Source organism: Topomyia yanbarensis, chromosome 2 (genome assembly GCF_030247195.1).
Source record: "Topomyia yanbarensis strain Yona2022 chromosome 2, ASM3024719v1, whole genome shotgun sequence".
NCBI lineage: Eukaryota > Metazoa > Arthropoda > Insecta > Diptera > Culicidae > Topomyia > Topomyia yanbarensis.
In genome coordinates this window covers 383,767,350-383,784,373 of record NC_080671.1, presented here as the reverse complement: position 1 = coordinate 383,784,373, position 17,024 = coordinate 383,767,350, and the positions used below count along the sequence as shown (strand labels likewise).

Genomic DNA, 17,024 nt, shown 5'->3' with positions numbered 1-17,024 from the left:
TTGCGTTATTTAAGCTTCATTCGTGGAGAAATTGGAAATAAAATGACCAGGGCAAATTTTCCTATTGTGGTAAATATAAATGTACCTATTTTGGCCTTAGTCGATTTTTCAGACTTTCAGGGTGTGATTTGTATTTTCAGTTGGTTTTCATTTATTATTCATATTGGTAACGAGTTAACAGTATGTATCAGTTGTTTATAGCTATTTGTACAAGAATTCTAAGATAAACTTTTTAATAAGGTGTGTCTTTTGCAATACAGGTCAAACTCGATTACCCAGGGCTTAGAATTTTCCGAGGTAACTGATTCGATTACTCGAATACCAGAAAAAATAAAGATATTAAGTAAACTGGGGGTCGTCTGTTTCTTGGCTCCAGTTTAATTTACTTGGAGTGTCACATATCACAGTTAACATGTATATTCATTAGGGTGTCCCAAAATGACATCATGTTAAAAAAGTCATCGGGCTCACTTCTTAAATGAAAGGTTAGGGTATTAGGACCACTTTCTTCTTCGGAGTGAGTTTGCTAAAACGCTTCCTACTGGTGGCGACTTTTGATTTTTTGAAAAATGGGCCGATTTTGGATAAAATTTCAAATGTATGCCTGTTGAAGTGATCCTGAACTGTCTAAGATTTTTTTCAGCATTTTTTTATTTTTCTGGAGATCCAAACGGAACAGTTTGGTTAGTTAATTTGTACAAATTTTGAATTATAAGAGCGGCAGAGCCATTAAAACTTAGTAAAAAGTGAAATTTTTTGTGCTTTTCAGTATTTTTTCTTCAAAACTGGGTATCTACAAAATTTTAAAAGTACAGAAAACACTTTATATAGTTGAGCCGAATTTAGGGGCATAATTTTGCTGAAGAAAGTGTATAGCTACGGCTAATGGGGTATAAGTTATTTACGTTTTTGTTAAATAACCTTTTGACATTTTATGATATTCATAAAAATAACACTGTTCTACAAAATAAAACAACTTAAGTGGGCTTAGTCCGCATATTATTTTTCGGAAAATAGAAGGAAAATGATGAAAAATTGCGTTTTTCGCTTGTCTCTAGTACATCAGAATCGGCTTTTATGAGCATTTGACGATTTTTTTAAAAAATATTTTCTATATTAATTGCCTCCTAGCGGGCTTGAAAATCACTAAAATTAAACAAATATGTCGAGTTAACGGCAAGTTATGGCGTATATTTGAAGGTTGAATTGATTAACGTACTTACATTTTGTATATAAAATCTTATTTTCATGTTAGGAACTTTGAAGTGGAGAAAAATGCAGAAGAGTGAGGTGAGTGTTGAAAAACTGATATTTACTGTTTAGATCACATAAATCCGATATAGTCAAATTTGGGGCAAATATCCTCGAAAAAGTTTTACAACAGAATACAGCGCATCTTCTGACACAATCGTTTTGTTGAAGATGCCTCCTAGAAGTAATTATGGAGAATTAACTCTTTAAAAAATAATTAGAGACTTGGCGTCATTAGCAAAGTTATTATTTTTATAATTTAAGTTACAAAAAAAAATCATCAGATGCTCATTAAACCTCGTCCTGACATACTAAAGACGTACAGAAAACGTCATTTTTCATAATTTTGCTTCTATTTTTCGAAAAACAATGTGTGGTCAAAGCACATTTGAACTGATTTACTTTTTGGAACAGAATTATTTTTGATAAATTGCTAAAAATGTCAAAGGTTATCTAACAAAAACTTAAATAACTCATGCCCCATTAGCCATAGCTATACACTTTCTTCAGCAAAATTACGCCCCTAAATTCGGCTCAACTATATAAAGTGTTTTCTGTACTTTTAAAATTTTGTAGATACCCAGTTTTGAAGAAAAAAAGCTGAAAAACACCAAAAATTTCACTTTTTACTAAGTTTTAATGGCCCTGCCGCTCTTATAATTCCAAATTTGTACAAACTAACTAACCAAACTTCTCCGTTTGGATCTCCAGAAAAATAAAAAAATGCTGAAAAAAATCTTAGACAGTTCAGGACCACTTCAACAGGCATAAATTTGAAATTTTATCCAAAATCGGCCCATTTTTCAAAAAATCAAAAGTCGCCACCAGTAGGAAGCGTCTTAGCAAACTCACTCCGAAGAAGAAAGTGGCCCTAATACCCTAACCTTTCATTTAAGAAGTGAGCCCGATGAATTTTTTAACATGATGTCATTTTGGGACACCCTAATATTCATTCTAATTAGAAGAGTGCGTGTTGCGCACCCACAAAGAGATCCTTGTCCTTGTCCTTGTAGCATCATTTAGTTGACCAATACTGGATTGTCAAGTAATAACTACGCGTGTAGTCTTCGCAAACTGTACCACTCATACTTGTCACTAGCGAATGACTACCAGGTTCCCGGGCGCCTCAGCGAGAAGTACTGCTGGCGCCCTCTTTACATAGCCTATCATCCATCTTTGTTTGAGCTACCCAAGAATTGAAATCACCTCCAGTGACGGCCGGGTCTCTTTTCAGAATCTCGTTAACCATTTCTTGACCAACTTTTTTCTACCGCGTATAGGGTCCCAAAACTATTTTTCCTTAAAACTGTTGGCGTCAAGAAACAAGAAAAACCTGGTTTAAGGTAGATAGGTGCTTCTTTTGCAGCTGCTCAATATTTACCTTCCGATCTAGTCCAATTGCATGAAAAGGGTAATTGAGGGTAATCTAATTTAGAAAGCTTTAGCAGTTTTCAATAATATTCCCAGGATAAGAAAATATTCCAAAATTTCATTTTCGCCATTAACATAAACTATCTCTGGCAGCACTGCTTCAGCGGAACTCAATCAGATTAATTGTAATAACTTCTGTTCTAATGCTAATATTTATAACTTTTAGTGCTCAAATGAAAGATCTTAGTCGCAGTTATTAGCCTTACTTGACGTTGTGTAAACCAAACGTTATAGTCATATAGAAACATGGTTGTTCATCAACCAGAAGGGCACGAACGGGTTAAAGATGCTATTGGAATTCTGAGCAGGAATCACTTATTGAAGGGGATAATGGGAGAAGAGCAATATTGTTTGTGTCAAAGTCCACTGGACCTCAAAGCAGGATATTCATCAGAACATAACACCGGATTCCAATGATAATAGGACCATGATTCTGTCAGTATCTGGAATAAAGCATAATCTTCAGCAGAATTCTATCTTGAGAAATATTCCACTAGACATTTAAGAAGCTTTTCTCTAGAATCCTGCATCAAAATTCAGAGAAAAAACCGTAGAAATACGGATAAATATTGAATCGAAGTTCTGAAATAGATTCCATTGGGATGCTAAGAAAACTTCGATCAGAACCTTGAAAAGTATCCAAACAGAATCCTGAGAAGCATGTCATCATTATCCCAAGAAATAGCCAGAAACCGACCGAGCAATGTAGGTATAATGACGTTTTATGTGGCGTACAGTAACCGATGTATTACGAGAAAAATGTACTATTAGTGTAAAATTAAAAAGTTGCATATTTGGCAATATTGGCATTAAAAACTTTTAATTTTTTTTTGGAATCCCTAAACAAATCTTAAAAAAATAGCTCGCTGATTGATTCTAATGCAAACAGTACCAGAGATATAATCCGAAGAAAAACATATTTTTAAATAATTTGTTAAAATTAACCGTTATGTGTCCAACAAAAAACACCTATAACAGGCCAACGAGGGTACCCATGCTCATAACTATGGCTTCCTTTAACCGATTTTGGCATTTTTAGATGTTTTGAATTCAGGAACTCGGATTCTGCAACATTGAACCGGATGAATGGATCTGGTTCTGGGTAATCCGGATTTTCCAGAGTAATGTTCCAGTACTAGGGTATGACTTGTAAATTTAAATAATGCCCTAGCAAAATGAGTATCAAAACTTTTCAAAATTGTTTCGGAAGTCTATTATTTATTGTTACGGGACCCTATGGTAGTTTGAAAAATGGAATTGGAATGGAATGGCCATTCACGGCCCTACGGGAACTTGCTCCGGAATGTCCGTTCCGGGGTGAAATCACCAAATGGTTCCAATACCACGAGATACAGCCTATTGATGCAATGCCAAGAATTTTGATACCCATATTGCTAGTATTCCATTGAAATTCACGAATAGTATCCAAGCACTGGAACATGCTTCCGGAAATCCAGATTCCCGGGAACCGGTTGAAATAACCCGATTCATTTTTACCAAGTCTAAAAGTGGATGAGTTCTTGAATCCAAAACACCCAAAAGCATCAAAATCGGTTGGAAATTACCTTAGTTATTGGCATTTCAGTTTTGGGGGTACCCGGGTATCCACGTCGGCCTGTGACGTAGTAAAAAATTCAGGAACCCCTTCTTACTACATCAAAAACATTATTATCCCAAAAGCTTGACTTAGTGAAGTTCTAAGATGTCACAAAGTTTCAATTTCCAGCTACGGATAAAACATCGGAATCTCATTATTTGTAACCTAAAAAGGTATCCGGGTACCGCATCGGACACAACGGTTAAGAGTGTTCCCATGTACTGAGGGGCTGTTTAAACGACACAACAATTTAGGTTATTATATATTGGCTCTAAATGAACAATTTCTTCAAAACTGGTTCCAATCCATGAAGGTCAATTCCAAGTTTTGTTTTTAGGTCACTTTGCGCGGAATAACCCATATATAAGCTATTTTTGAGGCAGGTTAAAATTTGAGAGGAGGTTAACCCTAGACCCCCCAATTGCCCGAAAAAATGTTCTATTGACTGCAATGATCGAATTAGCACTATAATAAGACATTATAGTTGAAATTTGATTTTTTTCAAAACACCCGGATAATCGAATCATTTTCCCCGGCTAATCGAATCCCCGTATAATCGAGTCCGACCTGTATATGGTGAAATTCCGCTTTTAATATTACGGAATTCGTAATGATTGGCTATACAGGAACCAGATAATGGCCGAGGAGGGTTTCGGATGGTACGTGGTGTACGAGCAGGTGTCGGAAGGTTGGAATACCCGGTGGTAACGTTTAGTTTAAATTAATCGATTTTTATTCAGTTCGTTTATTTGGCACGGCAACGCTATATGTTAAGATATCATACGCCATATGATTTTCTATGGGTTCACAATTCAATACAGAAAGGTAAATGTAGATGTCATCAAATAGTATTCTAGTTGAGAGATCACATCGCATCGGTGATAGAGCAGTAGTTATACGGCCAATCTCCCGCCGGATAAAGTGGTGAGCCACTGCTAAAATTATATTTTTGCTCTGTTCACTTTGATAAGCTAGAAACTGATACCTGTGGTGTTTAATAGGCAGTGGAAATACGTATTGTTTGGTCTAAGTAGGATAACAGCTTCCGTTTCTTGTTATCACCCTATAAATGATCTCTGATTAAATTGGACTTCTAATGAGATAGAGACTGGCCCAAGGTATATTTTCTGTTGTGGCCTTCGTCTGGCATGGTCCATTCTCGTTGGTACGGATGTGTGTTCCTATTTACAAGTGAATTGATCACTTCGCTTGGATGAGGATACATGTAGTCCCTGCTAGTTTTCGACTCTTTTGACCTTAAGTATGTTGGCTGGTTCAGAGAAGGAATGCAGGATTGACACCTGTGAGAATTGTGATTATTTTACTTGTCCAGTGATTATTTGTTTTGTGATTATTTTACTTGTCCAGTCACTTTGGATCTTGAAAATGACTACCTATATTGACTAGAACAGGGACAAATTCTGTTGTAAGATCAGGAAAAAATAAAACAGAGTTTTTGTGAAAAAGTAATCGCGAATTTGGTCCATAACTGATGGCATATTTTATCATATTTACTAATAGTCGATTAATCCGCTTCAGACCTAGTAAACGAAAGACGTGAATAGACGAGACAGAAGCGGTTTCAATTCGAAATTTGTTTATAGTTAACAGCGACTCAAACGCGCTGCCAGGAGAACATTTTATAGGAGCAGACAAACTGGAGGACGCGACGTCACATTTTTGGAGCGAACTTGCGCAAAATGTTGTCATCCTTCCGAGGACCGGTGTTAACTTGGCAGACAGTAGCCAATTTGTCCTATTTTGCAAAATTTATCTTGCCAGACGGGCTGAGATCCACTAAGCCATTGATTACAATCCTAGCAGTGTGCAAGGAAAATCCTAAAGGAGCCAATTGAAAGTCTAGGCGTACTAGCGAGGCACAAAATTGAGTTGGAAAGGAAAACAATGACAGAGACAGTGACAGGGAACAAGACGCCGACAAGAATGACAGACCCAAGCAGCACTCTCAAGGATGCAAAATGCCTACCTTTTCTACGGCTGTAATTTTTCTGCCTACACTCTCCTTTCTCATACGACGCTGCTGTCGTTCGTTAGTGCAGGACGCCCAGCACTGTACGGCAGTCTGTAAGCAAAGCAGTAACATGACAAAAAATACTGCCCCCATTACAGCCACCAGACGCGAGCGGTATAGCTTCTACTTCCTTATTTTTCACTTTTTAATATTTTTAATCTATTCAATATTTTTAATCGCAAACGACGACAATGAATGCGGTTCATTTACGCTACGGCCGGCATCAACGCTTTCGCGGGCCTCTCCCTTTGACTATCCAGAAAAAAAGTGCACAAAGCGAGAGAACAAACTTTACTACGTCACACTCTCACCGAGCAGTCGGAGTACAGCAGCAAAACAAAAATTTATTTTACTGCTGTACGGAAAAATGTACTCGGTTTGGATACCTTTCTGGAAAGAGCTACTGCTGATGCGTTGTTGTAGCGGGCTGTACGGCTTGTGCAAATGTAAATGTACCGGAAAAAATGTAGTTTACCGGTACCATTCGCATCCATGAGCACTCTATTTTGCCCGTTTGTCCTCTGTAGTGTTATCTTTGGCGCTGTTGACATACCCGGGACCTTGTGTTTTTGTTTTGACAGCTCTACCCTTAGGGAAAGTCAGATTTTTGTCAATCGCAATCTTAGAGATCTGATCCTTAACCTTCCGGCAGCCGTGCTAGTGCACTGAGTGTGCGCTGCTCTGAATAGCAAGCGAAATCGTCTTAGAGCAGCTGCGGCTGCTCGTTTAGTGAGCCATTTGCGCGCTTCCGGAGGGTTAATGAATTTATAGCCTTTACTGCTTCGAGCCGAATGCGCTTTTCCGCAGTTTATGCAAAGCCTTGGTTTACACAAGTATTTTCCTTGGATTTCTCGCGTTCTTAATGAATCACATCATGGGCGAGTGTCCAGTAATTTGGAAAAATGTCACTTGGCCGTGTGGGTCATTTGGCCAAATGTGGCATTTGGTCGAATGGGTCAATTGGCTGAATAGGTCATTTGGCCGTTTGGGTCATTCAGCCGAATGGATAATTTGGCCGAATGGGTCATTTGGACGAATGGCTTATTTGGCCGAATAGGTCATTTGGCCCAATGGGTCATTTGGCCGAATGGGTCATTCAGCCGAATGGGTCATTTGGCCGAATGGGTCATTTGGCCGAATGGGTCATTCGGCCGAATGGATCATTCGGCCGAATGGATCATTTGGCCTAATGGGTCATTTGACCGAATGGGTCATTTGGCCATATAAGTCATTTGGCCGAATGGGTCATTGGGCCGTATGGGTCATTTGGCCGTATTGATCATTTGGCCGAATGGGTCATTTGGCCGAATGGGTCATTTGGCCGAATGGGTCATTTGGCCGAATGGGTCATTTGGCCGAATGGGTCATTTGGCCGAATGGGTCATTTGGCCGAATGGGTCATTTGGCCGAATCAGTCATTTGGCCGAATGGGTCATTTGGCCGAATGGGTCATTTGGCCGAATGGGTCATTTGGCCGAATGGGTCATTTGGCCGAATGGGTCATTTGGCCGAATGGGTCATTTGGCCGAATGGGTCATTTGGCCGAATGGGTCATTTGGCCGAATGGGTCATTTGGCCGAATGGGTCATTTGGCCGAATGGGTCATTTGGCCGAATGGGTCATTTGGCCGAATGGGTCATTTGGCCGAATGGGTCATTTGGCCGAATGGGTCATTTGGCCGAATGGGTCATTTGGCCGAATGGGTCATTTGGCCGAATGGGTCATTTGGCCGAATGGGTCATTTGGCCGAATGGGTCATTTGGCCGAATGGGTCATTTGGCCGAATGGGTCATTTGGCCGAATGGGTCATTTGGCCGAATGGGTCATTTGGCCGAATGGGTCATTTGGCCGAATGGGTCATTTGGCCGAATGGGTCATTTGACCGAATGGGTCATTTGACCGAATGGGTCATTTGACCGAATGGGTCATTTGACCGAATGGGTCATTTGACCGAATGGGTCATTTGACCGAATGGGTCATTTGACCGAATGGGTCATTTGACCGAATGGGTCATTTGACCGAATGGGTCATTTGACCGAATGGGTCATTTGACCGAATGGGTCATTTGACCGAATGGGTCATTTGACCGAATGGGTCATTTGACCGAATGGGTCATTTGACCGAATGGGTCATTTGACCGAATGGGTCATTTGACCGAATGGGTCATTTGACCGAATGGGTCATTTGACCGAATGGGTCATTTGACCGAATGGGTCATTTGACCGAATGGGTCATTTGACCGAATGGGTCATTTGACCGAATGGGTCATTTGACCGAATGGGTCATTTGACCGAATGGGTCATTTGACCGAATGGGTCATTTGACCGAATGGGTCATTTGACCGAGTGGGTAATTTGACCGAGTGGGTCATTTGACCGAATGGGTCATTTGACCGAATGGGTCATTTGACCGAATGGGTCATTTGACCGAATGGGTCATTTGACCGAATGGGTCATTTGACCGAATGGGTCATTTGACCGAATGGGTCATTTGACCGAATGGGTCATTTGACCGAATGGGTCATTTGACCGAATGGGTCATTTGACCGAATGGGTCATTTGACCGAATGGGTCATTTGACCGAATGGGTCATTTGACCGAATGGGTCATTTGACCGAATGGGTCATTTGACCGAATGGGTCATTTGACCGAATGGGTCATTTGACCGAATGGATCATTTGACCGAATGGATCATTTGACCGAATGGGTCATTTGACCGAATGGGTCATTTGACCGAATGGGTCATTTGACCGAATGGGTCATTTGACCGAATGGGTCATTTGACCGAATGGGTCATTTGACCGAATGGGTCATTTGACCGAATGGGTCATTTGACCGAATGGGTCATTTGACCGAATGGGTCATTTGACCGAATGGGTCATTTGACCGAATGGGTCATTTGACCGAATGGGTCATTTGACCGAATGGGTCATTTGACCGAATGGGTCATTTGACCGAATGGGTCATTTGACCGAATGGGTCATTTGACCGAATGGGTCATTTGACCGAATGGGTCATTTGACCGAATGAGTCATTTGACCGAATGGGTCATTTGACCGAATGGGTCATTTGACCGAATGGGTCATTTGACCGAATGGGTCATTTGACCGAATGGGTCATTTGACCGAATGGGTCATTTGACCGAATGGGTCATTTGACCGAATGGGTCATTTGACCGAATGGGTCATTTGACCGAATGGGTCATTTGACCGAATGGGTCATTTGACCGAATGGGTCATTTGACCGAATGGGTCATTTGACCGAATGGGTCATTTGACCGAATGGGTCATTTGACCGAATGGGTCATTTGACCGAATGGGTCATTTGACCGAATGGGTCATTTGACCGAATGGGTCATTTGACCGAATGGGTCATTTGACCGAATGGGTCATTTGACCGAATGGGTCATTTGACCGAATGGGTTATTTGACCGAATGGATCATTTGACGGAATGGGTAATTTGACCGAATGCCGTTTTACTGAATGTTATTTAGCCAAATGCCATCCGGCCGATAATGTGGGATAACCCTTACTGCAACAACTTCCGAATATTTAAAATCCCATCAAGCTTCCTATCTGATAGAAACTTCCGGGTATCAGCGAATGGAGCATCCTCTAGCCGCTGCGTGGCAGAAAACGGGGTTCCGCAGGGATCCATTCTATCCGTTACTCTTGTACGGTCGCGATGGCACCGATTTTTGCAATAATCTCAGGTGATATCATAATTCTGCTCTATGCGGATGATGTGCTACTAGCAGTTAGAGGATCAAAACCTGGGCAAATACGATGTCAACTGAGAAAAGCTGTCAATGCGGTTGTCTATTGGGCCACCGATTTTGGTTTCGAAATTGCGCCATCAAAATCTAAGCTACTTCACATCAGCAACATAAGGCATCGCAAGCGTGACCGGGCCATCAAAATAGACTCCGATTCCCTGTTTAAAGAACATGAGCATATTAGAAGTGCTTGAGGACTCTAAACTCAACTATCTGCAGCATTTCACAGCCATCAAGAACAGTTGTACCAAAAGAACTAACATCTTGCGGATTTTGGGCTCTCGATTAAAAATTAGCCGATCAACGCTTTTGTCAGTTGGTTTCGCACCAGCAGCAATCATGAGGCGATGGAAAGAATGCTTACTCCAGCATACAACGAAATGATACGCCAGGCCTCAGGTGCCTTCCGAACTAGTCCAGTATCCTCAATTAGGGCTGAAGCAGGCTGCCTGTCGTTCAGACTATTGCTAGTTCAACGACTAGTGCAGCTAGTAACACGTCTCACAGAAAAAAATGCAGACGTGGCGGAATATCCAAAAAATCAGTAGAACTTTTCCACCGAACCACTGGATATTCCATGCCAAAAACATGCATTGATAGAGAGTGGTATAGCCAAACAACAAAAATCGATGACGAAATACAAAGAAACGAGAAAGTAGGTGCAGGTCTAGTGACAAACAGGGAAAAAATCTGCTATACTCTACAGGGATACTGCAGCGTATTCTCAGTCGAGGCATATCCACTGGCTGCTGCTGCTTCAATGACCAACGAACATGACCAGACAATCATCCTAACCGACTCCACTAGCTGCCTTGACGCCCTCCGCTGAGGCCGCTCGATTCACCAGTGGATCCAACAACGGGAACGTACACTCGTAATACGAAAAATCCCGCTCAGCTGAATTCCAGGACATGCAGGTATTTCCGGTAATGTAGAAGCGGACAGACTTGCGAACGAAGGAAGAACTGGAAACCCAATGAACATTCCAAGACATAGAATCGGGCATACTCGTTTTAGCAACTCATACATAAGCTAGCATAAACTCCGCCAAACTGCTTCTACTGCGGAATTCCCATAACAGTGAAGCATATTCTAGTGGACTGCCGAGGATATGTTCAGATTCGACAACAGTGCAGTATCAACGGATCAGCTACGGAAATCTTAGCGTCTTCATTAAAGAAACGAAGCTCGAGATTTGAGCGACAAATGTGTCTCTATCCCTATCTATATCTTTCTATTTTTTCCATTGATACAAATTCCACAAATGTGGTAAAATTTCATAAATAACAAAAAAAAAATATTTTGCAGACAGTGTATGACAGTTTTGTCAAAGTCCATTGAAAGAAGTATTCTTCATAATATACCAAACAACTTTGCAGACGAAAAACTCTTACTAGGTCAAAAATGGAGGCAGTACTTAAAATTTCTAGATCAAATCGAAAACCGTAAAAATACTGCTTACTTTTACCAAGGAAACTTTGCCAAAGACACAAAATCTCCAAATAAATACTCAGAATGCTGGAAGTATCGATCAATCGTCAAGAGCTAAGCATTCTGTCCCATTGTACCCCGTGTTCCAATAGACCTATACATTCTAAATTTGAATCGATGGCCATACCGTCGATTTCAACTTTGTGTGCAGGTACATAGACACGGTACTCAATCGTACGAATTCTGTTTCCAGCTTATATCATTTGTTGTCATCAAGGTGTAAACCACAACCCTTAGTTTATCTGGGCAGATTTTTGAAATATCGTTCAGTCAGGTCTTTAGAAATCTCTGGTTTAAATTCAAAGGAAAGGTCTATAAACTCGGAGTCGGAATAACTTAAACTAGTCTTGTTCGGCATTCATTTCACCATCACAATAGGTCTTTCTTTAAAAAAAGCCATTTATACACTATGCATCATTACGAGCGTTTCATTCGTTTTATACAGTCTTGAAAAAGCTACAAATCCACTCGCAAAAAAACAAACGAGTAATATTTGAATGCAATTTCAAGTTGTACCAGAGTTGCTGTCAATTAGCGATAGAATGTGAAATATGTGCGCATTTGAAACCCCTAGCAAAAAAAATCTGGACATCGAAGCTCTTTTCCCGCACCCTCGGGCCAAACGTTCCCCCGTTAGTAGAGATTGTGTACTTGGCTCAAGAGCAACCGAGGTGAGCTTCCTCCATCCCCCTTCCTGCTCAATCCAGCTAGAGCAGCCCCGGAGTAGAAATTTCGACCGAAAAAAAAACAAAACGTTCGCATGGAATGGAAACCGGGCACGGATCACGAGTCAAGCCCCATGGATGTGTCGCAGTGAAAACGCAGCTTTTTCCGCTTTGTTTTTCTCACCACTCAACGTTTTTTTCCCTCCCTAACGATCCCCAATGGCTTGTCCTGAATATTCCAAGCAATTTTTTTATTTCAGTTACAATCCGGCTTCATTTATATTTCTCATGCTAACGTGAAATGTTTTATTTACGTTTGAAATTTGTTTTCATAAACTCCCAAAGGATGCGATAAAGTAAAATAAATAAATTGGGCCGGCTTGCGGCGGGGTTCAGTCTGTAACTCCCACCAGTGCGGGTGTCGTTGGTGGCGAACGGTGGCGCCGGAATGGGCGGTATGGGCGAAGTAAGGAGGCAAACCTGGTCACAATTCGGACATGTAGAGTGATTATTATTCCCTCGCAACAATGCTGTACGATGCGGAATTTTGTGAGATCTACATTGCGGCGACAGAACAGTGCTGCCAGTGTGTGCCTGCTCTTGGAATATTTCCGGGTGATTGTGCTCTCCACAATCCGTTGGAGGAGCTGAGTGAGAGAAGGCTTCGACGGACAGGACAACAGCAGTGTTTTCGTAGCGCAGCAAACACATTAGCGCACTATCAGCAGGCAACCGCTCAATGCCATCAGGACACTCGGGGCTAAAAGCTGCTTTACTATGTAAATATAAAAAACAACATCCAGAATGGGTAAAATTGCACACAACTCGGAGCGAACTAGAGGAGAAACAAAACTTTTATCATAAACGTACACACAAATGGTTTTTCCAGGGTCTGATCCCTTGCGAGCAACTGGGCCGGAGATGAGTAAAAGTGTTTTAGTTTTTTTTTTTTCGTTGCGTCGAGTGTTTACATATTTTTTCTGGCCTGACGTCAATTCGTTATGTTCATACACACATTGGAGTGCGAAAGTAGTTGGACAGTCGATGTGTTCTAAACCAGTGCTAGGAATCTGCATTGAAATGGTATCCATTCGGACAGCCATGCTGAAAATAGGATTCCTAATTACTTCTATTCCAGTGCATGTCCAATAAATTTCTCGCCGCAATGTGTTCCTAAACCATGGTATTTTTTCACTAGCGCGATTTGCTCAGTTGATTACTTAGCCTACAATTGGGTCATTAAACCATGTACTGTGTTTAGTCTCTGTCGGTGAAGTTGACAGTAAAGAAAGATACCCGGTCGAATACGTCGTCGTACGTCTTATAAATAAAATGTATAGAATTCGCTCAATCTTTCAATTTTTGTGTGCTAAGAACAGTCTTCCATATTCGGAGAGTTTACAACAATTTGACGGCAAAAACTAGACTTTTTAAAATTTGCTTTGACAATACAATTTCCATAATTTTCATTGAAAAACTTTTTATATTAAGTTAGTACCAGTTAGTGATGTTGAATGTTATTTCAAATCAAAATTCTCTTAACAACAACCTTCCAAAATTGAATTAATGAATTAATTATTTAAAATAAAATATTTATATATTTAAGATATTTTAAATTTTATTTCAACAAATACATGTAATTAGTGAAACTATGCCCTTTTGTAGGATGTTCACGATTCTCCATCAAGAACCTTTCTTTTTTGTTCCAAAATATATAGTTGAAGAGCTTAGAGGCCGTACATAAACCACGTGGACAAAAAATCGTTCGTTTTAACCCCTTCGTGAACAAGCGTGGACAATTCCTGTATCCCTACCCCCTCCCTCGATGTCCACGTCGGCTTTCCAAAAGAAATTGGGATACTTCATGAAAATGGGCTTTCAAAAATTTTACAATGTTTCAGGCTACTATTGTTCGGAACAACAACCGTTGCAACACTGCCGGCGATCGGTGCGAGAAATGTGGTACATGGGTGAGATGAAGTGTGATGGGAAAAGATAGCAGAAGAAAAAGAAAACAAAGTAACTGTCAGAGGATTAGTTGGAAAGCCGAATAGGTTGCATCAAAAGGGAGACATTCTAGGTGCATACCCGAAAGGTAAATGTCCATCCGTTGGAAAACGGAATGATAAGGCTTCCGTACAGGATAAAGAAGATCGCGAAGATGACGAGGATGATTATAAGATTTTATGGTCACCGCAACATATTTATTTCATGAACTTGTTGACTTTTCTCGGTGAAATTCACCGAGAAAAGTCAACAAGTTCATGAAATAATGACGAGGATGAATCGGAAGAATACGACGAATCGCAAGAGGAATACGAAGAATCGGAAGAAGAGGTTGATTTGGAAGCGGAAAAGTGGAAACTTCAATAAGAATCCCAAGTATTATCGGTTCAAAGAAAAGCAACGGAAGCGGTTCCGGGCTACAAATAGTCAAGTTGACGAAAGATCAGCGGCTGGCTCGGCAGGGAGTATCGAAACATCTTCCAACGTTCAGTGGAGAAGCGGAAGTGTGACCATTGTTCATAAGCAGCTTTGAGTACACAACAGCTGCTTGTGGGTTACCAAATATTGACAATCTGAAAAGGCTACAGGACAGTTTGCGGGGAAATGCGCTGGAAGCGGTTCGAAGCAGATTGGTTCTCCCAGATTCGGTTCCAGATGTCATCGAAGATTTGCGTAACTTATTTGGCAAACCACAGAAGCTGCTCAAGACGCTGATGATGAAAGTGCACAACGCACCCGCACCCAGAGTCGATCGTTTAGAATCCTTCATCTATTTTGAAATTACGGTGAAGCAACTTTGCGATCATTTGGAGGCTGCGGGACTCAGAAAGCATTTTAGCAATCCCATGCTGGTTGATGAACTAGTGGAAAGGCTTCCAACCAGCTATAAACTGGATTGGGTGAGATATAAACGAGCCTCATTGAAAACGTTCTCTGCTTTCAAGCACGGCATAGCCTCGAATGTGTCTGAAGTATCTGATCTTTCTCCTTGGTCGCGGAACGAGGTGGTACCCAAAGGGAAAGACAAATCCCGGAAAGAGTTTATTCACTTCCACGACGATACGTCTAAACAAAAAGAAGAAGCGCCAGTAGCAAAGGCCAACAAGCCGTGCTGGATCTGCCGACGTACTGACCACAAGATTCGATTTTGCGACGATTTTAAGAAAATGTCCGTGGCTGAACGCTAGAAAGCAATTGACAAGCTAAAACTATGTGGTCTCTGCTTGAATAATCACGGAAATAGTCGTTGCAACTCCAAATGGCGCTGTACTGTGAAACACTGCGGCGGAACTCATCACTACTTGTTGCATCGGAGGGAAGAGTCGGTGCAGTTGATGGAAGTGGCGTGTAACTCACACCAAAACGTGTATAGTGCAGTGATATTTCGTATGGTACCAGTGACGCTGATCGTAGGAAAGATAAGTGTCATTGTCATTGTTGTTGATTCGTACTGCTGTGTTTCGAAACTGTGTGCTCCGATAAATCTGTTTTTCTTGCCGTGAAATATCTTGCATCGTCCAAAAACTGAGCAACGCAGAAGTTTAATTGCCAACAGTAAAATTGAATATATTCGCTGCTTCGAAGATTGTACGTGATCAAAGAAAATCGAATTTATCTTTCTCCGCCGGCCGAGACTCGATAGCGCTATTCCCCATTGTTTCGCCTTTTTGTTTGGGATATATCGAAAAATAATACACCGTCGTCATGAACCAGTTGAAGGATAAACCGTGTGGAAAGTGTGGAACGGCAATTGGCACATCTGACCCAGCGGTATGTGAAGGCTTTTGTGATGGAATTAGATACTTCCACAAACACTGCACTGGCCTAACGGAAGACGAATTGTTGGCTTGCAACGGCGCAAAAGTAATATGGATGTGTGACAATTGTCGAGTTCTTTTGGAGGATGTAAGATTCCGCAATTCTGTTTGCTCCGTGAAAGCTGCTCATGAAACGCGAGAGAAACAGCGTGACAGTGAAATTCATTCTTTGATACAGAATGTAGAGTCATTGAATGCTACCGTGGCTGATTTAGTTGAATACACGAAACCGTATTTATCTGCGCAATCCAACAAAAGTGCTGTTTTCAACGCAATCCCTCACCATTCTTCTCCAATAATGCAAACCCGCTCGGAAACAATTCCTTCCGCAACTACAACGAAAGATCGTTTTACGCTATTTTTGTCCAATATTAAAAGCGACGTCAGTGAGCTAGAAGTTTTAACTCTTGTAAACGATTGCTTAAACGTAAACGATTCAGCAAAAGTTAAAAAACTTGTTCCGAGTTGGCAGGATATTTCAACGTTAGACTATGTATCATTTAAAGTGAAGTTGGACGCAAGTATGAGAAAACAGGCTCTTTCACCTAGCACATGGCCACGTGGGGTACGATTCAGAGAATTTCGTGATTTTCGTAATGATGGGCCGTGGAGGCCAAGCGCACAAACGGATTCTCCTCTGTCTCACCGGAACGTCGTTGCTGATTAACATTTTTGTTTAAGTTATTGAAAATGTGTTATTGTTAAAAATTATGTTGCTGATTGTTTTTTGTTTCTTGTAATTTCTATTAGTAACTGTTGCATTATGTATGTCATTACGTTTTTGCGAGACGTGAATTAGAATTAAGTTTTCAATAAGACATAAATATGTCCGTTGGAATATTAAATACAAATACAAATACAAATACAAAACTGTGGCATTTCTAGATGAAGGTTCGTCCAGCACGCTAATAGACGAGAGAATAGCTAAGCAGTTGAAGGCGAAGGGTGAAGCTGAACC

At 40.9% G+C, this 17,024-nt stretch overlaps 1 protein-coding gene across 2 annotated transcripts in view; it reads left to right on the top strand.

The window, feature by feature from the left end:
• The window catches only part of LOC131684694 (B-cell receptor CD22), a 1,114,748-nt gene that overhangs the window by 512,316 nt on the left and 585,408 nt on the right, over positions 1–17,024 (top strand). The gene's annotated exons all lie outside the window — the stretch shown is intronic.